Source organism: Phyllobates terribilis, unplaced genomic scaffold (assembly GCF_046119375.1).
Source record: "Phyllobates terribilis strain yellow unplaced genomic scaffold, ASM4611937v1 Scaffold_3__8_contigs__length_932513732, whole genome shotgun sequence".
In the NCBI taxonomy this organism is placed as follows: Eukaryota; Metazoa; Chordata; class Amphibia; order Anura; family Dendrobatidae; genus Phyllobates; species Phyllobates terribilis.
In genome coordinates this window covers 423,316,148-423,337,940 of record NW_027362763.1, presented here as the reverse complement: position 1 = coordinate 423,337,940, position 21,793 = coordinate 423,316,148, and the positions used below count along the sequence as shown (strand labels likewise).

The 21,793-nt window shown below is 42.9% G+C and overlaps 2 long non-coding RNA genes across 2 annotated transcripts in view; one reads left to right on the top strand and one right to left on the bottom strand.

Moving 5' to 3' along the window:
• LOC141258151 (uncharacterized) overlaps positions 1-12,158 on the bottom strand; it is a 125,252-nt gene extending 113,094 nt beyond the window's left edge. The window contains exons 1-2 of the long non-coding RNA XR_012318212.1: positions 11,776-12,158; positions 9,924-10,014 (exon numbers count right to left, since the gene is read on the bottom strand). This is a non-coding gene — a long non-coding RNA (uncharacterized lncRNA). The remainder of the gene's footprint in view (positions 1-9,923; positions 10,015-11,775) is intronic.
• Positions 11,761-18,412, top strand: LOC141258150 (uncharacterized). The gene is made up of 2 exons (XR_012318211.1): positions 11,761-11,890; positions 16,732-18,412. It is a non-coding gene; the product is annotated as an uncharacterized lncRNA (long non-coding RNA).
• The last annotated feature ends 3,381 nt before the right edge of the window (positions 18,413-21,793 follow it).

The following is a 21,793-nucleotide window of genomic DNA, read 5'->3' as shown; positions in this document are numbered from 1 at the left end:
TGAGCAGTAAGTATGAGCAGCACCTACTTCCTGGCCAGCAGATTGGGAAGGACGCATCACAGGTAACATGGCAGTGTTTTGACCCGAAGGCACAGATTTTGTACCCTATTGTTCTGCCCACTGAGTAGGGTGCTTAGCTGCTATGTGTTTCCGCATACTCGTGGTGCTCTGGTTGCCTTTGCCCTGGCCTATGCTTGGCTTTGTATGGCAGATGCTACAGATTTCAACATTTGGTTCAGAAGGAGTATCCGAAAAATTTTTCCAGACAGCGGCTGAACGCACTCTTGCCTTGATTTGGGGCACAGAGGGATTGCTCTTGGCAAGAGTTGACACACTTAGCACTCTGCTCAAACCAGTAGCCCTTGGTGCGTTTGATATAGTCGGCTGGCCAGATGACAACTGTGTCTCATCATCATCAGTCTCCACCTCCTCAGGTGGTATATGACGTGGCTGAAAGTGGCTTTCTTCGGGCCGTGGTTTTTCAAATATTTGGCCATGAGCCGAGAATACATCCTCACTTTCCTCGTCAATGTTGCAGGCTGAGAGGCCAGAACCAACCAAAGGATCATATGTACCAAACAAATCCTCAGAGTGGCCAAGCTTGGGGTCAAATGTTTCCTGTGACTGCTGACGGGGTGAGGAAATAGGAAGAGGATGAAGATTGGATGACTCAGAGTTCTTTCTATCGACAGGAGACTGTGTGTTCAATGAAGATTGGGTGCTGCTAGAACAATTCGTTGAGGTCTTATCAGCCATCCAAGACATTATCTGGTCTTGCTCTTCCGGCTTCAAGACACGTTTACGTTCCAGACCAGGAAATTTTGACAGGAACATACAGTAGATGCATCAATCTTCCTCTGTCTCCCATACTCAGAGCCTTGTTGAGCACGACTGACAAGCCCACGCCCATGTCCCTTCGCAACAGTCTTTTTCGGATTTTGTGGTTTTTGTGACATGGTTGCAGATGTTTAGATGCAGATATTGACGAACAAGTAGCAGTTACTGTTTTGTGGAAGGATAACACTACAGGCTACTAATGCTTGGTGTTTAACAAACAGCAACGCAACTGCACACAAAAATTGGGCAGAGGTTACAAGCGGAATTACACAAAACCAGAGATGTAGCTGAGCTAAAGAAGAAGACTCTATTGGACTACGTCGGACAGAAGATTACTTTTTTAATAAAGATGGAGATTCTAAGTGTTGTTTGTTTGTTTTTTCGAATAAAAAATTTTTTTTTCTGTGTTGTGTTTTTTTTTAATACTTCACTAGAAATTCATGGCGGTCATGCCTAATATTGGCGTGACCCCATGAATTCCGGGCTTAGAGCCAGCTGATAATACAAAGCTGGCCCTAACCCCTTTGTTAACCAGTGAGCCACCGCACCAGGGCCCTGGATGAGTTGGGTACAGCACCAGAAGATGACGCTTCTATGAACGCGCCATTTTCTGGGGTGGCTGCGGACTGCAATTCGCAGCGGGGGGGGGGCAGAAAGCTTGGGCAACATCACAGGAAATCATTAGATGCGTTGTCGCAATGTGACACTGTGATTTAAGTGTTGCACAACAAATGTCACCTTGTAACCCTTTATTGACCAGCCATTTTTAATAATTCAGATTATCACTGTAATTTGGGCACGTTCCTTGGGATAGGTGGCTGGCAGAGCGAGTGGGATAGGACTTGGTAACTCTACTGTTCTGATGCTTCTATTCTATTCACCCCATAGCTCTCACTGAACGCTATGCAGCCTGGAATAGAGAAGACAGAAGAGGTTAGAAACCAGTCTATTTCCTCCTTATGGCCCCTGTCTGTCTCTGACAGCAGAGGACCCAACCTATTGTTACATTGCAGGAGCAGGAGAGTTTATGCTGCAACATCAAAGAACATTGTGTAGACTAGGGGCCAACCCCCATCTTCTACCGTAATAGGTGGAAAGGGTTGATGTTATCAGCTTTTTTCTGACCAAATGTATTACAGATCTAATTCTAGACTAAAGAAAAGTTGATTATTTTGACTGTCTCGGCCAGATAATAGAAGACATTTTACCACACATATTTCTTACCTATGACTGTCACCTTACAATTGCCCAACATTTTTCATTGGTTGCAAAATTTAAATTTCAAGCCTGGACTATGTGTTCACAGGGTGTTCTTCTAGCACTGGTGTCACATTTTCATGAGATTGTTATTAATATATCTGCCCATTCATCCATAGAGTGAGCTGGCTGTCAATCATCTCTATAGGCGCCTATAAAACCAATGATTGCTAAATTCTATGTATGTGTTGATTGTTATCACCACACCCTTGACATTGTCAGCAGTTTAGCTGAGGCATTTATTTGCTTCTTTTGTGTTTCTTATTTTTATATTACTTTACTTGTACAGAACTGGTCTATCTGCTTAGAGACTGTGTTTAAAAATTCCACCTAGTCCACAGGACTTTTCTGGATTACTGTTGGCAATGTTATGTACCCTGGGACAGGGGCATACATAGAAATCATGGGGCCCCATAGCAGAAGTCCTAATTGCCCCCCCCCAAAAAAATAAAAATAATTAAAAAATTTAATAATTGTAGGGGTCGCAGAAGAGCATATCTCATAACTTTCCAGCCTTTACATAGTAATTTTCCACCTCCTGAACTCCTAGATTCCTCTTCATTGCCCCCATAAAGTATGATGCCAACAAAAGTGCCCCCCAAATGCCATATGATACCCCGATGCTGAATTCCTCCACATTAGCCTCCACATACACAGTATAATGGCCCTACTGTACCCCACCTCAACTCCGAAGGCAAAGTATGGTGACGCCAACACCGTATGATCCCCAACTGTGACCCCCACACAGCCCTTCATGCAGTATAATAGGCCTACATACAGTATAATATATGAAAAAAATTGGCACTCAAAATGAACGTATTTCTTGATTTTAATTGTAGTCCATATAACAAGTACAAGAATAGAAGTTTCAGTCTCAAATCGACCTTCCTCAGTGTACTGACTGCATAAGTAGAGAAGGGAAAGAGGAGAGGACACAGTAAACTTATGCAATCGGTACACTGAGGAAGGTCGATTTGAGACTGAAACTTCTATTCTTGTACTTGTTATATGCAATTAAAATCAAGCAATACGTTCATTTTGAATTCCAAGCTTTTTCATATATTTTATTGGTTTTGGACCCTACTTGTGCACCAACCAGGAGTGCCGTGATTTATTCCTCATTACATACAGTATAATGGCCCTACAGTGTACTGTATAATAGCACGCTCTAGCCCTGTAAACAATATAATGGCCCCCACACAGCTCTCCACACAGTATGATGGACTCCACACAAATCTTCACACTGTATAATTGCTTGCATACAGTATAATGACCCCCAACATAGCAAATATTTTAATGGCCCAACATAACATTCCACATAGTATAATACTCCCCCATAATCCTCCATATAGTCCTCCATACAGTACTATAATGCACTCCCCATGGTCCTCCATATAATCAAATGCTCTCCCCATTGTCCTCCATACAATATCATGCACTCCCCATGGTCCTCAATATAATAAAATGCTCTCCCCAGGGTCCTCCATATAATAAAATGCTCTCCCCATGGTCCTCCATATAATATAATACACTCCCCATGGTCCACCATAGAATATATTGCACTCCCCATGGTCCACCATAGAATATAATGCACTCACCATGGTAATCCGTAGAATGTAATGCACTTGCCATGGTCCTCCATATGGTATAATGCACTCACCATGGTCCTTCATACAATATAATGCACTCGCCATGGTCCTCCATACAATATAATGCACTCGCCATGGTCCTCCATGCGATATAATGCACTCACCATGGTCCTCCATTCAATATAATGCACTCGCCATGGTCCTCCATACAATATAATGCATTCGCCATGCTCCTCCTTGCAATATAATGCACTTGCAATGGTCCTCCATACAATATAATGCACTTGCCATGGTTCTCCATAAAATATAATGCACTCGGCATGGTCCACATACAATATACTGCCCTCACCATGGTCCTCCATAGAATATAATGCACCCTCCATGGTCCTCCATGCAATATAATGCACCCCCAGGGTGCTCCATACAATATGATGCACCCCCCATGATCCTCCATACAATATAATGCAATCCTCATGGTCCTCTATACAATATAATGCACTCCCCAACATCCTCTATTCAATATAATGCACCCCCCATGGTACTCCATACAATATAATGCACCCCCATGGTGCTCTATACAATATAATGCACCCCCCATGGTCCTCTATACAATATAATGTACCCCCCATGGTCCTCTATACAATATAATGCATCCCTATGGTGCTACATACGCTATTATGGCAACCAGTCACTGATTTAAAAAAATAAATACAATACTCACCTCTCCTCGTTCCACCCAATTGTCCGGCCCCCTGGGCCTTTGGTGGGAAGCAAAGCACATGTCAGAACAGCGAGCGCGCTGTTATGATGTTATCGTGCCCACTGCTCTCACATGTCAGACGCCGAGGAAGAATGATGGCGGGCACTGACGGCCGGTACACTCCTCCAGTTGTCAGCAGGAGCAATCATGATGGAGGAAGGAGCATCAGCAGACTCTTACACTCCCATCATTCTGTCCAGGCAGGCAGTGCTGGTGCTGAAGAGCGGAGGGACGGTAAAAAGGATAGGTGACTATACTTTTCAATAAATCTGTGGGTAGATGGCTTCCTTACAACCTTACACCAAAAAAACCAAACCAAAACGATTAAAATCAAGACTTTATTATTTCTCATAAAATTCACATACACAAATAGCCAAAAATCTAAAACATGGGAAAAACACAGGCAATTTCTCCATTGCTTCTTGAAAGATAGTTGGATAGATACTATTAAACTAGAGGATGTTGCCCTGCTTCCCTTAGGCCATGCGCACAAGTTCAGTATTTGGTCTGTATTTGTAAGCCAAAACCAGGAGTGGAACAGTCAGAAGAAAAGTATAATAGAAACGTCACCACTTCTGTATTTATCACGCACTCCTGGTTTTGGCTTACAAATACTAAGGTAAAAAACTCAAATACCCAAAGTGTGCACATGGCCTTAGAGGAGCTGAAAAAAGGGAAAAAATAACTTTTATGTCAACAATATGAAAACTGAAAGACACAGAAGGACATTTCTTTGAATGAATACGTTTTATGTTTCCAAGTTTCTTTTGTGTATAGCCTTAGATATTGTTCTATGACTATTTGGTATATAATTATTCTTGTTTATGAAAACAGCTAAACCGCAAATGAGGCGCCCCTGAGGATTCAGTCACCACAGAGGTACTGCACCTCACCCAGAGGTGTGGTGCCTCCTTCTCTCAGGTAAGGAGGGAGTTCTGCCCGGAACCCCAACACCCGCATTCAACACTACACTACTCCAGGCCGGCTAGAAGGGCAAGATGCATTATGTTCGTGCTGAGCCCTGTCCCTGGCTGGAGTGGGGGGAACCAAAGGTAGGGGGAACCAAAGGTAGGGGGAACCAGTAGTGGGTGTGGGTGGAGGAAGCAGTTTAGGGGAGCACTTTTACAGGAGATATATTTAAAGGGAAGTCATCTTAGGGTGGCAGAGCAGTCAGTGGAGAACAGTCAGTGAGCAGTCTAGGAGCAGAGTCTCATCAGGAGCTCTGCTCCACAAGTGGGGCCTAGTGACAGAGGCCCAGGAGGGGAGCAGAGGAGAAAGGCTCCATTCTATAGAAGGGATCCCAGGGGGTACGGTGAGTGCAGGACGGCACCCGTACGCCCCAAATCTGCACGGTGTCAGAGGGATCAGGCCACAAAAAGGGGACCGGCCCCTGGACCAGCCGTGTTAGTCCAGGTCTCGGCTGGAAAAACCGGAGGCTTCTGCACTTCCATGGTGCAGTCGCCACAGTCTCATTCTAGTCACCGTGAGGGTCAAGCAGGTCCGGGAACTCCAGGTTGCCCAAAGGGACTTCAGAGCACCCGAGCGGGACTGTGTGTGGGAAGCGCAGGGCAGGAGGGAGAAGACCCAGCACGGGAAGTTGGTCTAGTTAGGAACATAAAGAAAGCGGGGTTCCATTAAGCGCTCCTGACACATCTGAGGAAGAGCTGAACCCCAGGTCTGGTAGACACAGTGCGACGCGGAGGCGGACACCCGTACAGTGTACCTGAGAACCTTGAATAAGAACTGTGAGTGAAACTCGGATGACTGCACTCCACTGCCTCCGTCAGTTATTTCAGCTGCGCCATCTCTTCTGCACCACAAGTCCCAGCATCACCTCCCACCATCAAACTCTACACTGCCCTGAGGCCCGCTCCACCTGTAGGGAGCTGTTCCATCCTAGCTGCCCTATCAACTGCCTCAGAGGTCTGCAGCAGCGCGGGTACAAATTACCAGAAACCACAGGTGGCGTCACGATCAAACTACAAATCCCATATAAACTATCCCCTTTTTGTTGACTGCCCTGGGCCACGGACCGGGCCAGCCACTGTGACATATCCCCCCCCAGCATCCATAGGCCCGGCTGCCGAGTAGCCCATTGCCCTGGGGGCGCGTCACAAATCCCAGGAGGAACTGCGAAGGAATGGAGTTGCCACCCTGTGATTTAGGGTGCCAACCTTCGTGATTAGGTAGAGAATAAGAATGTAGGGATTGCTAAAAGAAAAACTTAACTGAGAGAAACTTACTTCTATTTCTTCTAGTGTTTATATTGTTATCACATTAGTACTTCTCCTCCCCTTTCTTTGACCCTTCTCTTTAGAGAAGTAATGGAGGGATTCCCAATAGCCTCTCTGTATCAAGTATAGATGTTTTTACTGTGGGGTATTTGTGTATATGAATTTTAACCAGCATTAAAGGTGTATTCTGAAGTTGTCTCTTGAGCAGCTCAGAGCTCTGCGGTCTCCTTACAGTCCCCTTACTTCCTGATTTCTGAGAGGGCAGGCTCTCCACCCTGAGTGACAGTTCTGGTGAGTAGCAGAACTGTAGCATTAGTAGAACTATAAAGCTCAGCACAAGTTCTGCTGTAACACATTCAGCTCTCAGTGGTTTGTTTTGGATTATACACTCTATCAGCATATTTACATAAAGAAATAACAGGGCATTTGAACAAGCACACAGCTCCAGACAATGAAAGCTGAAATCTCTGATTAGGAGACTGGTGGGGGCTGATGATTTTAAAGGATTTATTGATGCAGCTCTTCAAAATTTGAGAGGGAGTGGAAGGGAGCTGAGCAGATGTTTAGATATTGTTTAGAAATCAATTGGGTGGAGAGAGTTGGCTGTAATTTTAAGATATTAGGAGTTAACCTTCCTCCTGGAATATAACTATTGTGCACTCTTGAGCAGCGTCTGGGCATGCACTAGTGTCCGAACGCCATGGAAACAAGCTGTACAATATGAAAGATAAAAGCTCTTATTGCAGAAGAATGGCAGCAGATAGAAAAAGCAAGTCAATTGCAAAATTGCTTATTTTCATGCTTTCTAACTTATCTTCGTAATTTAATAACTTGAAAATACCTTTTTAATGAAGACTTGTTTTTAAAAATTAGTGTTTGTTTTTCTGATGTGAGGGTTTTTTTTGTGAAATACTTTGTGGAGTCTCTCTATGAATATTTCATGTAATTGTAAGCAATTCTTCCTTAATATTATGAAGTACTTTACAGATATTTTAGAATATAATTTATAGTGGTTCTTTCTTTTACTACTTGCTTTTGCACCATGTTTTTTTCATTATGCTTTTCTGTGAATGTTGCTATAGAAATAGACAAAGATTTACAGGAAATAGACAAAGGGTTACAGCTTTGCCTTGGCGGTATCAGAAGAGTGCAGTTGCACTGAGGCTGGCCGGATCAAGAGCTAGCAGTGTGCTCCACCGATCTGTCCAGCTTTTATCAGCACTTACAAGCTCTATTGGAAAAAGCTTGTAAGGACAATGCATATTCAGTCACCTAGGAAATGAACAGCAAACAGTAAAATTAAAATACACACTGCCAGGGCCGGCTTCAGGTTTTTGTGGGCCCCGGGTGAAAAAGTCTCAGTAGGCCCCTTTCACACATATCACGATTCATGATGCACAGATATGACAAAGAAATATAGGCATAGTACAAGGCCAAAGATTTCACTTACTTCTTATATTACATGAGTGATATCTATTGTAAATGCTACAATAGCTTAGAAACAGGGGAGTCCTCGCACTGCACAGTGCGTGCCCTGAGGAGATTCAAAAGTTTTCATTTTAGACCTGACCGTATAGTCCTCCATACAGTATTATGGGCACCACATTGTCTTCCATACAGTATTATGGGCACCACAAAGTTCTCCATACAGAATAATGAGCCCCATATATTGCTTCATACAGAATAATGGACCACATATGCTTTATACAATATAATGAGCCCCATATATTGCTCCATACAGTATAATGATCCCCACATATTGCTCCATACAGAATAGTGGGCCCACTATAATGCTCCAAACAGAATGGGCCCCATATAATGCTCTCTACAGAATGGGCCCCATATATTGTTCCTTACAGTATGGGCCCCATACAATGCGCCATACATAATGAGCCCCATGTATTGCTCCATACATAATGGGCTCCATATATTGTTCCATACATAATGGGCCCCATATAATGCTCCATACATAATGGGCCCCATATGATGTTTCATACAAAATGGGCCCCATATAATGCTCCATACATAATGGGCCCCATAGATATGGGCCCCATATAATGCTCTCTACAGAATGGGCCCCATATATTGCTCCTTACAGTTTGGGCCCCATATATTGCTCCATACATAATGGGCCCCATATAATTCTCCACACATAATGGGCCCCATATAATGCTCCATACTGAATGGGCCACATATAATGCTCAATACATAATGGGCCCCATATAATACTCCATTCATAAAAAAAACATCAAATACTCACCTCTCCTCGCTGGCCGCTGACGCTGTCTCTTCAGCGTCTTCCAGCTCTCTGCACTGTGACTGCTCAGCACAGAGGGTGTGCTGTAGTGATGACATCGCACCCTCTATCCTTAGACATCACAGAGTCAGAAGACGCAGAAGACACCGGAGCTGCAGAGGAACAAGGAGAGGTAAGTATTTTGAGCAATTTAAAGCACGGGGGGGGGGGGGGGTGCGGTGATAGCCCAAGTGCTGGCACCAGGCCCCGCCGACTCACGGGCCCCATAGCGTGCCAGTGTCCCTGACAGCGAGTGGCCCCCCTGCTTGCTCAGGGCCCTGGCGCTTGCTCGGGTGCTGACGCCTGCCCTGCACACTCCCCTCTCTGAACCTCACCCAATGTTGGGAATATCCCTTTAATGTTCAAGAGATATGCTAGAAAAAAGGAGAAAGCTGCCAAGCAATACATCCATACTGAGCATTTGGAAGACACTATATGAACTGGTAATATAAAAGTATTACTAATTGCAGGTAGCAGGGGTGTTGCTAGGGTCCTAAAACATCTGGGGACCAAGCCCCAAAGTACATGTATCCCCATACAACCTCCCCGCCACTTAAAAGAACATTTATGCATATATAATTACAGTATACCACTGTTGCTAACCTTAAAAACACTATACAAAGAACAATATTATCAAAATTACTACTATACAAGGCCAAAATAATACTGCAACACAACATCCTTTACCATTACCACTACACAGTGACTACATAGTATTATAATAAGAACATTACCTCTGCATAACAAAACACACTATACAAACACCTTAATACCGCCATACACCTACCATTACATAATGACTAAAATGCATTAAACTGTTACTAAATAAAAAAAAAAAACTCTTAAAGAGACTGATATTACCACCATACATTGACAATATAGTGGTATATAGCAGTCCTACCAACCATATTAGAGATTACAGAACAGATATATGCATTATAGGGACTTACAGATAACGTTCTTTCTGATGGAGTCATTTACTTTTCTTGTCTTTTTCATCTGGCCCAGACCGTTATAACAACTTCTCCAGCCAGGACTCGTCTGCAGAGATTACAACAAAGACACATTTGACCTCATATTTCAGGCACTGTCTCCATCTATTTCCAACCTGCACAAATGCCTCATCCTGCCTGCTCTTCAAGCCTGGAACAGTGACCCCAATACTTCAAAAATTATGTCATTACTATGATTACCCATCCATAAATTAACCCTACAAAGACAGAGTGCCTCTAAAAATAATAGTGTCCCATAGAAAGTAGTATAGTATGATAGCCTCCACAGCCATATATATGCTATATTATGGCCCCAGAGCTCCTTATACACTGAATTATACACCAACAGCTCCTTACATGTAGTATGATGGTCTCCTCAGCTACAAATATGTATAATGACCCTCACAGCTCCCTCTATTCTGTATGATGCCCCCCACAGCTCTTAATATATAGTATGATGGCCCCACAGCTCCCTATATGCTGTATTATGGCCCCCATATCTCCCTACAGCCAGTATTATGTCTCTGCAGACCTCCCTCTTCTCCGGTCTTTTGCAGCACATCCCCATACGGTACCCTTAAAAATAGGAGTGTTATTAAAATTCCCTCTGCATAATAATATCTGTTCATATTATGACCTAAAAATCCTCCTATGGTATATGACCTCCACACTGTCCACCATTATCAGCTATAACCACCCGCTTTTATGAAGCACAGCCTATACCATGGCTGTCCCCTCTCTAATTTTCCATTACACTTTCTATATCTCCACACTGTCCCCCCATCATGCTAACCCCTCTCCATATTGTTCCTTCATTTCCCACTGTCTCCTCTCCATATCCATTCTGTGCAACCTCTCCACACTATGCCCCCATATTACCCACCACGCTGTCCTCTTAAAACTGTAATCACTCCTCAATCTGTCCCCCTACACAGTATGATGGTCACCACAGCCGCCCATATGGTATCATATTCACAACAAGCCGCCAATATATGGTATTGTCACCAACACAGACCCCATATATAGTATGTCCACCACAGCTCCTCATATACTTTACTGTCCCCCTGCACAGCCCCTCATTTCATGGCCCAAACACAGAGCCCCTTATTTCATGCCCCCCTGCACAGCCCCTCAGTTTATCCCTACACTCTGCACAGCCCATCATTTTATTTCTCCAATCTGCGCAGTCCCTCAGTTTATTAACCCTCTATCAGCACAGCCCTATCAGTGTATCCCACCCATTAGCATAGCCCCATCAGCACAGCCCCATCAGCGTATCCCCTGCATGAACGTATTTCCCCCCCATCATCACAGCCCCATCAGCGTATTCCCCCCCATCATCACAGCCCCATCAGCGTATCCCCTGCATGAACGTATTTCCCCCCCATCATCACAGCCCCATCAGCGTATTCCCCCCCATCATCACAGCCCCATCAGCGTATCCCCCCATCATCACAGCCCCATCAGCGTATTCCCCCCCATCATCACAGCCCCATCAGCGTATCCCCCCCATCAGCGTAGCCCCCAATCAGCACAGCCCCATCAGTGTATCCCCCCATCAGCACAACCCCATCAGCATATCTCACCCATCAGCACAGCCCTATCAGCGTACCCCCCCATCAGCACAGGCCCTCAGCGTATTCCCCTACTCATCAGCACAAGCCCTCAGCATATCCCCCCCATCAGCACAGCCCCATCAGTGTCCCCCCCCCCCCCATCAGCACAGGCCCTCAGCATATCCCCCCCCCCCATCAGCACAGGCCCTCAGCGTATCCCCCCCCCCCCCCATTAAAAAAAAGATCATACTCACATGATCCAGGCTCCCGTCCACTGTCTCTTCTGTGAAGTGCAGCAGTGGACGCTGGACGGCGCAATGACGTCACTCCATCCGGCGTTCCCTGTGTGCACAGGCCAGGGTCTTGCAGGTGAGTGCTCCTCTGCTCCTGTCCAGGCGGTGAGTGCAGGGAGGGAGCGACGACCGGAGCCCAGGACAGAGAGAGGGGTGAGTGGTGTCAGTGACTGACATTGCTCACCTCCGTGCCTGCGCCCCGGCCGTCGCTCCGCTGACTGTCTGCAGCTGGAGGAAGGTGTCTGGCAACCATAGACATTCAGAGATCCAGGGTTCCAGCCAAGAAGTTTGGGGCCGGAGCCCTGGATCTTTGATACTAGTGATGCCCCTGGCAGGAAGTCTAACAAGGTTAGTCTACTATAATAGAACTTGCTTTAGCTAGCATTCACGCTGCGGTGTCTAAAAATCTTCTATGACTTATGCGGTATTTCTAAGTTCATAGACAACCTATGTGCAGATGGCACTATAACTTTTTATTATAGTCTCATTCCATTTTTCTATATTCATACAGTATATTATAACAATATTCTAAATGCTTAAGTTAAATTCTTACTTGTCAAAATACTGTATGTAAATTGTAAAGATTTGGATTAGACTTTTCCTGGCTCCTTAGTTGCCTGTTTCTGTAATAGTTAGCACAAACAGCTGATAATAGCTGTTGTTCATCGTCTGACTGTTTCCTGCATTTGAAGAATGTATCCTGCACTATATTAGTTTTTCTTGGATCTCAGCATAAAATGAACCATTATCAAGCACAACCATAATCATTCACAACCAAAGCATAGTTTACTTTCCCTCGTATGTATAGGTATCACTGGTGTAGTCTTATATCTGCACATCATATTCACCTATTGGGTGCAAAAATCACTTCCATAAAATTAGCTGTGTCATGAAGGTGGAAAGCACAAATATGGCACTTAAGGAGTTGTCCACTATTCAGACAACCTTTTCTGTATCCCTATGTTTCATCCCAACTAAAAAACATAACATCTATAATCAAATCCAATGCCAGCGCCGCTCCAGCGGTGATGACACTGGCTCTCTCGTGGTTCACTTGACATTGTAATGTCACACGATCCCTGCCGCCAATCAGTGGTGGCTTCCTTTTTCCCTCCTTCGTACAAATCAAGACATCCAGAAGAAGTGAGAGCTGCGGCTGCCCTTTTACTTCCTCCAGATGTTAATTATCTCTGTAGAAGATGAGAGTAAAGCCAGGGTTGATTGGCCGCAAGGATCGTGTGACATAACAATGTTAAATGAGCCTCGTGGAATCATAGGATCCCACCTTCGAACACCTTACCCACCTCCTTTCCTCCATCCCTCCCCCTTCCCTCTTTCATTTGTGCTTCTTCTTCTCTACTCTTTTCATTTTTTTTTCTTTGATTTCTCTTATGGCTGTGTTATTTTACTCAGTTTGTGTGGTTATGGTTATGAAATTTTATATCCTGTTCCTTAATGTACAACTTTTGATATTGCCTTGGATTGCCTTCAGGATCCCAATGTTATAAAGAATAAGAAGTATTGTCTTGACAGTCTGTATTGATACTATTTTACTTTTTGTTGTTGCCTTTCTATCTCGGCACAGTTTGTGTCTTGTGATTGTATTACCTTTTAAAAATTCATTAAATAAAGATTTTTTTTTTTTAAAAACAAGGTGGATGAGGCAAAACATGTGTCTCTAACCCAAGTGGAAAAATTAGTGAACAAAGATATACCATATGACTATATAGGCCCCTATTCATTCCCTTTGCACCTTCTTTTTTGTTTTAGGCTGCGTGGCCACTATGCATTTTTCAAGCGTTTTTGCCGCGGAATTTCCGCAGCGAAAACGCTTAAAAAACGCTTGGTAATTCGTGCCCCATGGTCCCCAATGATATTCCGTATGTGCTGTGCACATGCTGCTGAAATTTCCGCTGCAGATTATCATTGTGGAAAAATCTGCAGCATGTCCATTATTTTTGCGGAAACACGGCGTAATTGCCGCCATTCACTTGCATTGAATCGCATAATATCCACATGACTACATGTACACATGCAGATATTTAGCGATTCAATGTGCGGATGGTACCCGGGTCTGGAGAAGAGGAGGCTCTCCTCCAGACCCGGGTACCATAGTACCTGTTAAAAAAAAGAATTTAAAATAAAAAATAAACATTATACTCACCCGCGGTATTATTTCCGGTGCGTCCTGGCTCCCCGGTGGCTCGCGATGGTGTAAAAGGACCTTCCATGACGTCATTTAGTCATGTGACAGGTCATGGGACCGCTGACGTCGGCATCATGGAAGGTCCTTTTACACCACCGCGAGCCACCGGGGAGCCAGGACGCATCCGAGAGAAGACCGCGGGCCATCAGAAGGTGAGTATAATGTTTATTTTTTGATTTTTAACCATTTTTATTCTTTTTTAACTATTAACTTGGTCACAATATATTAATCCATGCCGGTTGCATGGATTTATATAGTGTGACCAAGTTGTCAAGCACTTTTCCAAGTGATGCTAAAATCTCTTGGAAAAGCGCTTGTTAACCCGCATGCAGAAATGCATGCAAAAACACTTGTAAAATCCACATGCGTTTTTCCTGCCAGGGAGATGCAGAAAAAATCCGGAGCATTTCTGCTTCGTGGGCACTTAGCCTTAGTTTTGTCTCTTTTGCATTGTTTTTGTTTGCACCCAATTCATTATTCTATTTGCACCTTTTTTCAAGTCTATTTCATATGTGCTTGCCTGTTTTTTTAATTTTTTTCTATTTTGTGGGTGGAGTCTAGTAATTCCAGATGTTTTCGTCTGCTTCATCAATTGATAATTTTTAAAAAGTCTCAAAATTTGGTGCAACTCTACTCCGGTTCACTTTTGGAGTGATTTAATGCACCTAAATCAAAAGTCACATCTTTTTGCAACAATTTGAAAATAATGCAATTTTTTTCTCAAAAAGGCACAAAAATGATAAGCGACAGGAAAAAGGCCCATTCCCGACTTTGCACCAAACTCATGAACCGCTTGCGCCATTTTGATGAATAAACGATATCGCTGTAGTTTATATGATGGAATAAATGTCAGAGAATACCACTAGAAAAAAAGAAAAGTAATTAAAACAAAAATGCAAATAATGAATCAGAGCCATTGTGTTTAAAAACAGGGGTTGACTTTAGATATCCTCTAAGGTTTGAGGGGCTTGGTGTGCCTCACCAATTGACTGGTTACCCTCCTTGTGTCCTTTGGTCTTTCTTGATGTCGAGACGAGATTACAATTGTGCACTTTGCTACTCACTTTGGTGCAGGTTGGTCTCTATATGGGGTACATAATCATTTGTTTCATTGTTGCTATATGGTTTTGTGCATGCTTAAACTGCATCTATCACTAGGATCAACCCTCCTAAGCCTTCAATATGGGCATTTAGGTCATAGGAAGTTGAATAAAATGATACCTTAACATCTGTGATCCAGTGCCTTATTCCAGAGAAATACATGTTTTTCTTATATGTAAATGAGTTTATCAGATCTATGGGGATAGAACATAGATGTTCTCTTGAATCTGCCTACAGAGCTTGTTTTACATGAAAGGGGTATTAGCAGTGCGATGTGTAATGTCTTTTCTCTGCTCTTCTGATCTCACTGCAGAGCTGTGTGTGACTACACCTGACACGTCTGCAGGTTCCTCTCAGCTTCCTGCTCACAGGCAGCCAGTGTTGCAAAAATGTTGCAATATTGTTGCAATACAGCAGAGCTGTGAGATCTGCGGCAAATACAGTATGCTTGTAATGAGACAAAGTTTAGTTCTACTGTACTGTGTTAGTTACATGTCTCACACTGGTAACTCCCCCTTTTAATAAAAATAAGCTCAGTAACAGATTTTTATGCAGAACAGTGTCCTGTCAATAGATCTTAACAGCTCATTAACATGTAAGAAAAACGTGGATTTCTCTGGAATAAGGCATCAGATTGCAGATATCAAGGTATAATCTTGTTTAGTTTCCTATGACCTATATTCTCATATAGACGGCTTAAAAGTGTTGATCCCCATGACAATTTTCTTTTAAATAATTACTTAATACTTTGTTTGCATTACAAATCACACGTATACACTTCTATGTTCTTCCAAAGTTTTATTGAATTATACTCTTGAATTGTAAGTTCAATAAAATGAGTTTAAAAAGAACATCTGTATTTAAATGGTATATATAAAATGTCTAACCCTAGAACGCATGACCATAAAAATCTACTTTTTCACATACCTGGGGCCTTTTAGGCCCGTGTGCAAATAACATGGAATAACTCAAACAAAAATGACAAACAACTATATACCTGAGGAATACCTAGAGTTTCAAAATTCTAACTAAAGTAATCTTGCAGAAAATAGAAAACAATTAACAGGGCGGGCCTGCGAGGCCCCAGGTATGCGTTCTAGGGTTAAAGGAGTTATAGTTTTTCAATACTTAAAGAACAGCATACATTGATGACTTACTAATATAAAAGTGGTTGACTACAGTACTTTTACCGTTGTACAGCCAAATTCTTCCAGAGACTAAAACAATTGAACCTAACTAATTTTTGTGTGCTGAAAACGAATATGATGCTTAAATTTACTGATTGGCTCTGATTTTCAAGATCCAGAGGAGGTTGAAATTACTTTTGACACCTTCCATGAAGGCTTATAGAAAAATTGTGACTTTATTTCATCATCATTATTGCATAGTTAGTAGCTAGTCTATTACATCATCTATTTAGTCATTGAGCCTTCAGTATGCCATCATCTTAGGGTGACCAATCAAAAAACGCTAACTCAGCTCCAATGACGCAATTCTAATTACAGTTGCATCACCTACTTTTATAAATGCTCTCTGTGTTAGGTAAACAGTTTTAGGATTACTTAGCTTAATTTCTTAGCATATTGACATGTTTCTATATGTTTTTTCAGATATGCCTCATTCTTGCATTAACAAAGCAGATAGTTTTTGCTACGTATGCGGAGAAGTCACTTTTGAGTCACAAAGGCGAATCTTGACTATCATGATAAGTAAAGCCTACAACCTGTATTTTGGCTGGGCTCCACACATATGCTGCAATAAATGTGTGTCACATCTTACCCAGTGGTTGCATGGGAAGAGGCAATCTATGCCTTTTGCGGTTCAAATGATTTAGAGAGAGCCAAACAATCACTCTACCAATTGCTATGTCTGCATTGGACCCCCTCATTATGAAAGGAGTTTCAAGGAAGAAAAACTGGACTTTATAGTATCCAAACATTCCATCTGCAATACGCCCAGCACCATCTACAGAAAAACTGCCAGTTCCAAAAGCACCAGAAACATTTTCAGTCAAGTCAAGTGAGAAAGAAGAGGGCACTTAGTGTAATGAAACATCTTTCCCTCACGACCTAGACTTTCTGTCAGCAACCTCAACTGAACCATACCTTATAACACAAAGTGAACACAACGAAGACAAGCCAAGAGTAAGGCTGAGCTCTTAGGTTCCAGGCTGCAGCAGTGGAATTTACTAGTAGGCGATGTTCGGATTTCTTTGTTCCGCAACCATGATAAAGATCTTGTCGAATACTTCTTCATGGAGAGTGATCTTGTAGCATGAAAAAACATCAACAGTTTAATGGAAGCTCTGAAGAAAAGTCATAATCCAGAGGAATGGAGGCTCTTCATCTATTCGTCCAAAACAAGCCTAAAAGCCGTCTTGCTGAATAATGGCAATGCTCTACCTTCAATTCTAGTTGGTTATGCAGGCCACAAGAAATCTATGACAATATGAAACAGTTGTTTAGGTGCCTGAACTGTGACCAACATTTGTGACCCCTCTGTGGTGTCATAAAGGTGATTGCCCTCTTGCTTGGTCTACAGGGTGGATACACAAAGTACTGCTGCTTCCTGAATGAGTGGGATAGTCGTGCAAGACAATATCATTACAATAAAAGAGACTGGCCTCTTCGACATTCACTTCAGCCAGGGAGTAAAAATATCCTGCATCCAGAACTTGTTGACCCACATAAGATTTTGGTACCACCATTGCATATCAAGTTGGGCCTAATGAAAAACTTTGCAAAGCAATGGCTAAAAATGCAAAACCATTCAAGTTTTCAAGTTTATCATTGATAAATTTCCATGGTTGAGTTGCAGGGTAAAGAAAAGGCTGCATGGGTAGCATTCGCATTAGTGGTGACAATTTTTTTCGGGAAACTCAAGAACAGACATCCATGAAGAGTTGGTGGAAAATTTCCTCAAAACATATATGGATCTTGGCTCTAATATGTCATAAAGATTTATTTCTTACATTCATGGTGAGAGATTTCACCAAGATATTGCGGCTATGAAGAAAAGATATCAAAGAAAATAGAATCCATCAATTACTGTTGGACAATTGTAAGAGATGATCTGATGCAGGAGTACAAGAGACAAGCGAAAAAGAGTTGTCACTGAGTGAGGACCAAATTTTGTAGTGCAATTTCTGTAACTGTTTATAATTCACAATAGTGTTTAGGCATATTTTAGTTATTTGAATTGTTGCTAAGTTTCTTCTAAATAAATATCAGAAAATTGACAAAACAAAATATTCTGCATCTTTATATTTGCAAAAATAAAAATGTTTCAAAATACTGAAACTTTTATGCATTAATTATAGCAGTAAAAGGAAAACTCTTTGATATCATAGAAACAAGAGATTACTATTTTTCATAATTTTAAAGATATTAGTCTGCTGCCTGTGAATAAGTACTGTAGGGTTATGTTTGCATGTCAGGGCAGAAGTCCGTTTACATACAGTAGCTAGCCTTGTTCTCAGCTAGAAGTGTATACAGCTGTATCCAATGTACTGTACAGTAAGTGACCAATGTCAGCAAAGTCGCCTGGATTCCAGATCGATGCATTGTAGCAACAACATCTTGAGGCTTATGAGGAAACAAAGTATATTAGAAAGATATATCGATTTTATTATTTACAATGATTACATTTTATTTGCGTAAAGCTAAAAATCCCTTTACTATGTTACTATATTTGCCCTCCTTTTTGTGGTGAACATGTGTATATATGTATATACTGTATATGTTTATAATCTCAGCTATCTAAAAGTCGTCAGTAATAACTATTTACCGTATTTTTCGGACTATAAGAGGCACCGGACCATAAGAGGCACCTAGGTTTTAGAGGAGGAAAATAAAAAAAAATGTAAGCAAAAAATGTGGTCATGATGCACTTTTAAGGGGGAGGGGGTCTTCTGCTGACACTGGTAAAGGGGTAATGTCCCCCAATTCTGACAATATCCCCCATCCTGGTATATATGCCCCCTACCTTCCTTTTATACGTGGTCCCCATCCCCATCCTGGTATGCCTGGCATCCCTCCATTCTGGTATGCATGGAACCTCTCCATCCTGGTATGCATGGCACCCCTCCATCCTGGTATGCATGGCACCCGTCATCCCTATCCTGGTATGCATGGCACCCCTCATCCCTATCCTGGTATGCATAGCACCCCTCATCCCTGTCCTGGTATGCATGGCACCCCTTATCCCTGTCCTGGTATGCATGGCACCCTTCATCCCTGTCCTGGTATGCATGGCACCCCTCATCCCTGTCCTGGTATGCATGGCACCCCTCATCCCTATCCTGGTATGCATGGCACCCCTAATCCCTATCCTGGTATGCATGGCACCCCTAATCCCTATCCTGGTATGCATGGCACCCCTAATCCCTATCCTGGTATGAATGGCACCCCTCCTCCCTATCCTGATATGCATGGCACCCCTCATCCCTGTCCTGGTATGCATGGCACCCCTCATCCCTATCCTGGTATGCATGACACCCCTCATCGCTATCCTGGTATGCATGGCACCCCTAATCCCTATCCTGGTATGCATGGCACCCCTAATCCCTATCCTAGTATGCATGGTCCCCCTAATCCCCATCATGCTGCACAAAAAAAAAAATAAACACTCCTACTCACCTCTCTTCTCTCCTCCAGCACTGCATCCTGTCTGCCTACACTGATCTCTTCATGTGAGCCACGAATTACATCACTGCCATGCGCGGCTCACAAGGAGAGATCAGCTGCCGGAAGTCACTGCTCCCCATGCCGGGACTGTGTGCGCAGGGAGCAGTGACTTCACTCTCCTTCATAGCCGGCACACAGCGTAGTCACACTGCGGCTCCTGCTGCTGCCGGTTATAGCGTGTGCCCGCTTATTAAAGGGCATGAATAGTCACCCCCTCCCCACGCCCATGGGTGGGGAGAGAGGTTGAATATTCATACCCTTTAACAGAGGGCACAGGTGATTCCGGCAGCAGCAGGAGCCGCAGCACGGCTACACTGTGTGCTGCTATTAAGGTGCATGAATATTCACTGCTCCCCACGCCCCATGGGCGTGGGGAGTAGTGAATATTCATTTTCTTTAGCAGCGGGGACAGTGTAGGCTGCAGCGGGCGGGTGCTGCCTCCTGTGCCCCGCTCCTCCACCGCTACCCCCACACCATATATATATATATATATATATATATATATATATATATATATATATATATATATATATATATATATATACCCCCTAACATTCGGACTATAAGACGCACCCCCCATTTTCCTCCAAAATTTTGGAGGAAAAAGTGCATCTTATAGTCCGAAAAATACGGTATACTGTGGTGCAGTACATGTGATTTAAAAGCCATCATTCCATTAATGACAAAACTCAATTCACTTAAAAACATCCTTTCTCACTATCTCCAAAAAGTACAGACTTTCCTTTATGCATCAGATACTACACAGGAAATTCAAAAGAAACATTCAGACAGTTTCCAATGCTGCAATATACCCAGGAATGAAGCCAATGATGAATCATAGTAGAATTACTAACCATGATATTCTGATGTAATATTTCCACAAAACATTTCATTCTCACCAATAAAAGAGTATTGGCAGAGAAACGCTGACATTAATACACACAAAGTCTACACACTGTTAAAATGCCAGGTTTTTGTCATGTAAAAAATATCAATCATAACAAGAAGAATACTTTCAGAACTTTTCCACTTTTAATATTTCCCATAACCTGTACAATTCAATGTGATGACATGAAAATGTGATTTAGGATGGAAACTATTAGTTTCATAATATTATAGATAAAAATGTGAGGGCTGGTTGTATTCAATAAATACAATTCACAAAGTATATATCTCTCTGCCCAGTGCTTAACCTGCAGATATGGGGTCAATCTGTAGGTTATTAACCTGCCCAGCACCCGCACTAAGCCAAACGCTGTGGGGAGAAAATTAACTTTATTCCCCCAGTCAGCATTTTGATTTCAGTCACGGGGGCGGCGCCAGCGCGGGATCTGTCACCACTCTGTATGTCGGGTGTATAAGGGTGTGACTGGGCTGTCATATGCCTCTCCCTCTTTAAACAGTGTTTGTACTAAAATGTAATGTATTGGGATCAATGCATAATGTTATTCATGTATAATGTATAGGAAAAGAATGGGATATAGTTTAGTTTTTAGTTAGTGATAGGAATATTAGGGTAAATAGGCAGTGGTGGGCCTATTAGTGTGTAAGACATAAGGCATAGCATAGGACTTAGGGATTAAGTTAGAAAGGTAAAACATTTAGTTGGGGGTACCTTAGATATGGAAGGTTTAGTGACTGCAGTAGGGTAGTAATGGGGAAGTTTTGCCCAGCAACTGAGGAAGAGTTGGTGATTGGTCCAGTCAAAGGGGGGAGGAGTTTAGGCCAGAGTAGAGTAACGGTTTTGTCAGTTGGTCAGTCAGTCAGTCAGTGATGTAGTTGTTGGTTGAAACATTGAAGTTTGACTGCAGCTGAGGTTGGAGACCTGGAGCAGAAGGGACGATTAAGTGTCAGTAAGTGACGGTGTCGCTGTTACAGCCGCCACTCTGTATACTCCGAGTGGTGACTGAACCAGCGCCAGCGCCACCCCCGTGACTGAAACCCGAACAAGTTAATTTTCTCCCCACAGTGTTCAGCTAAGTGTGGG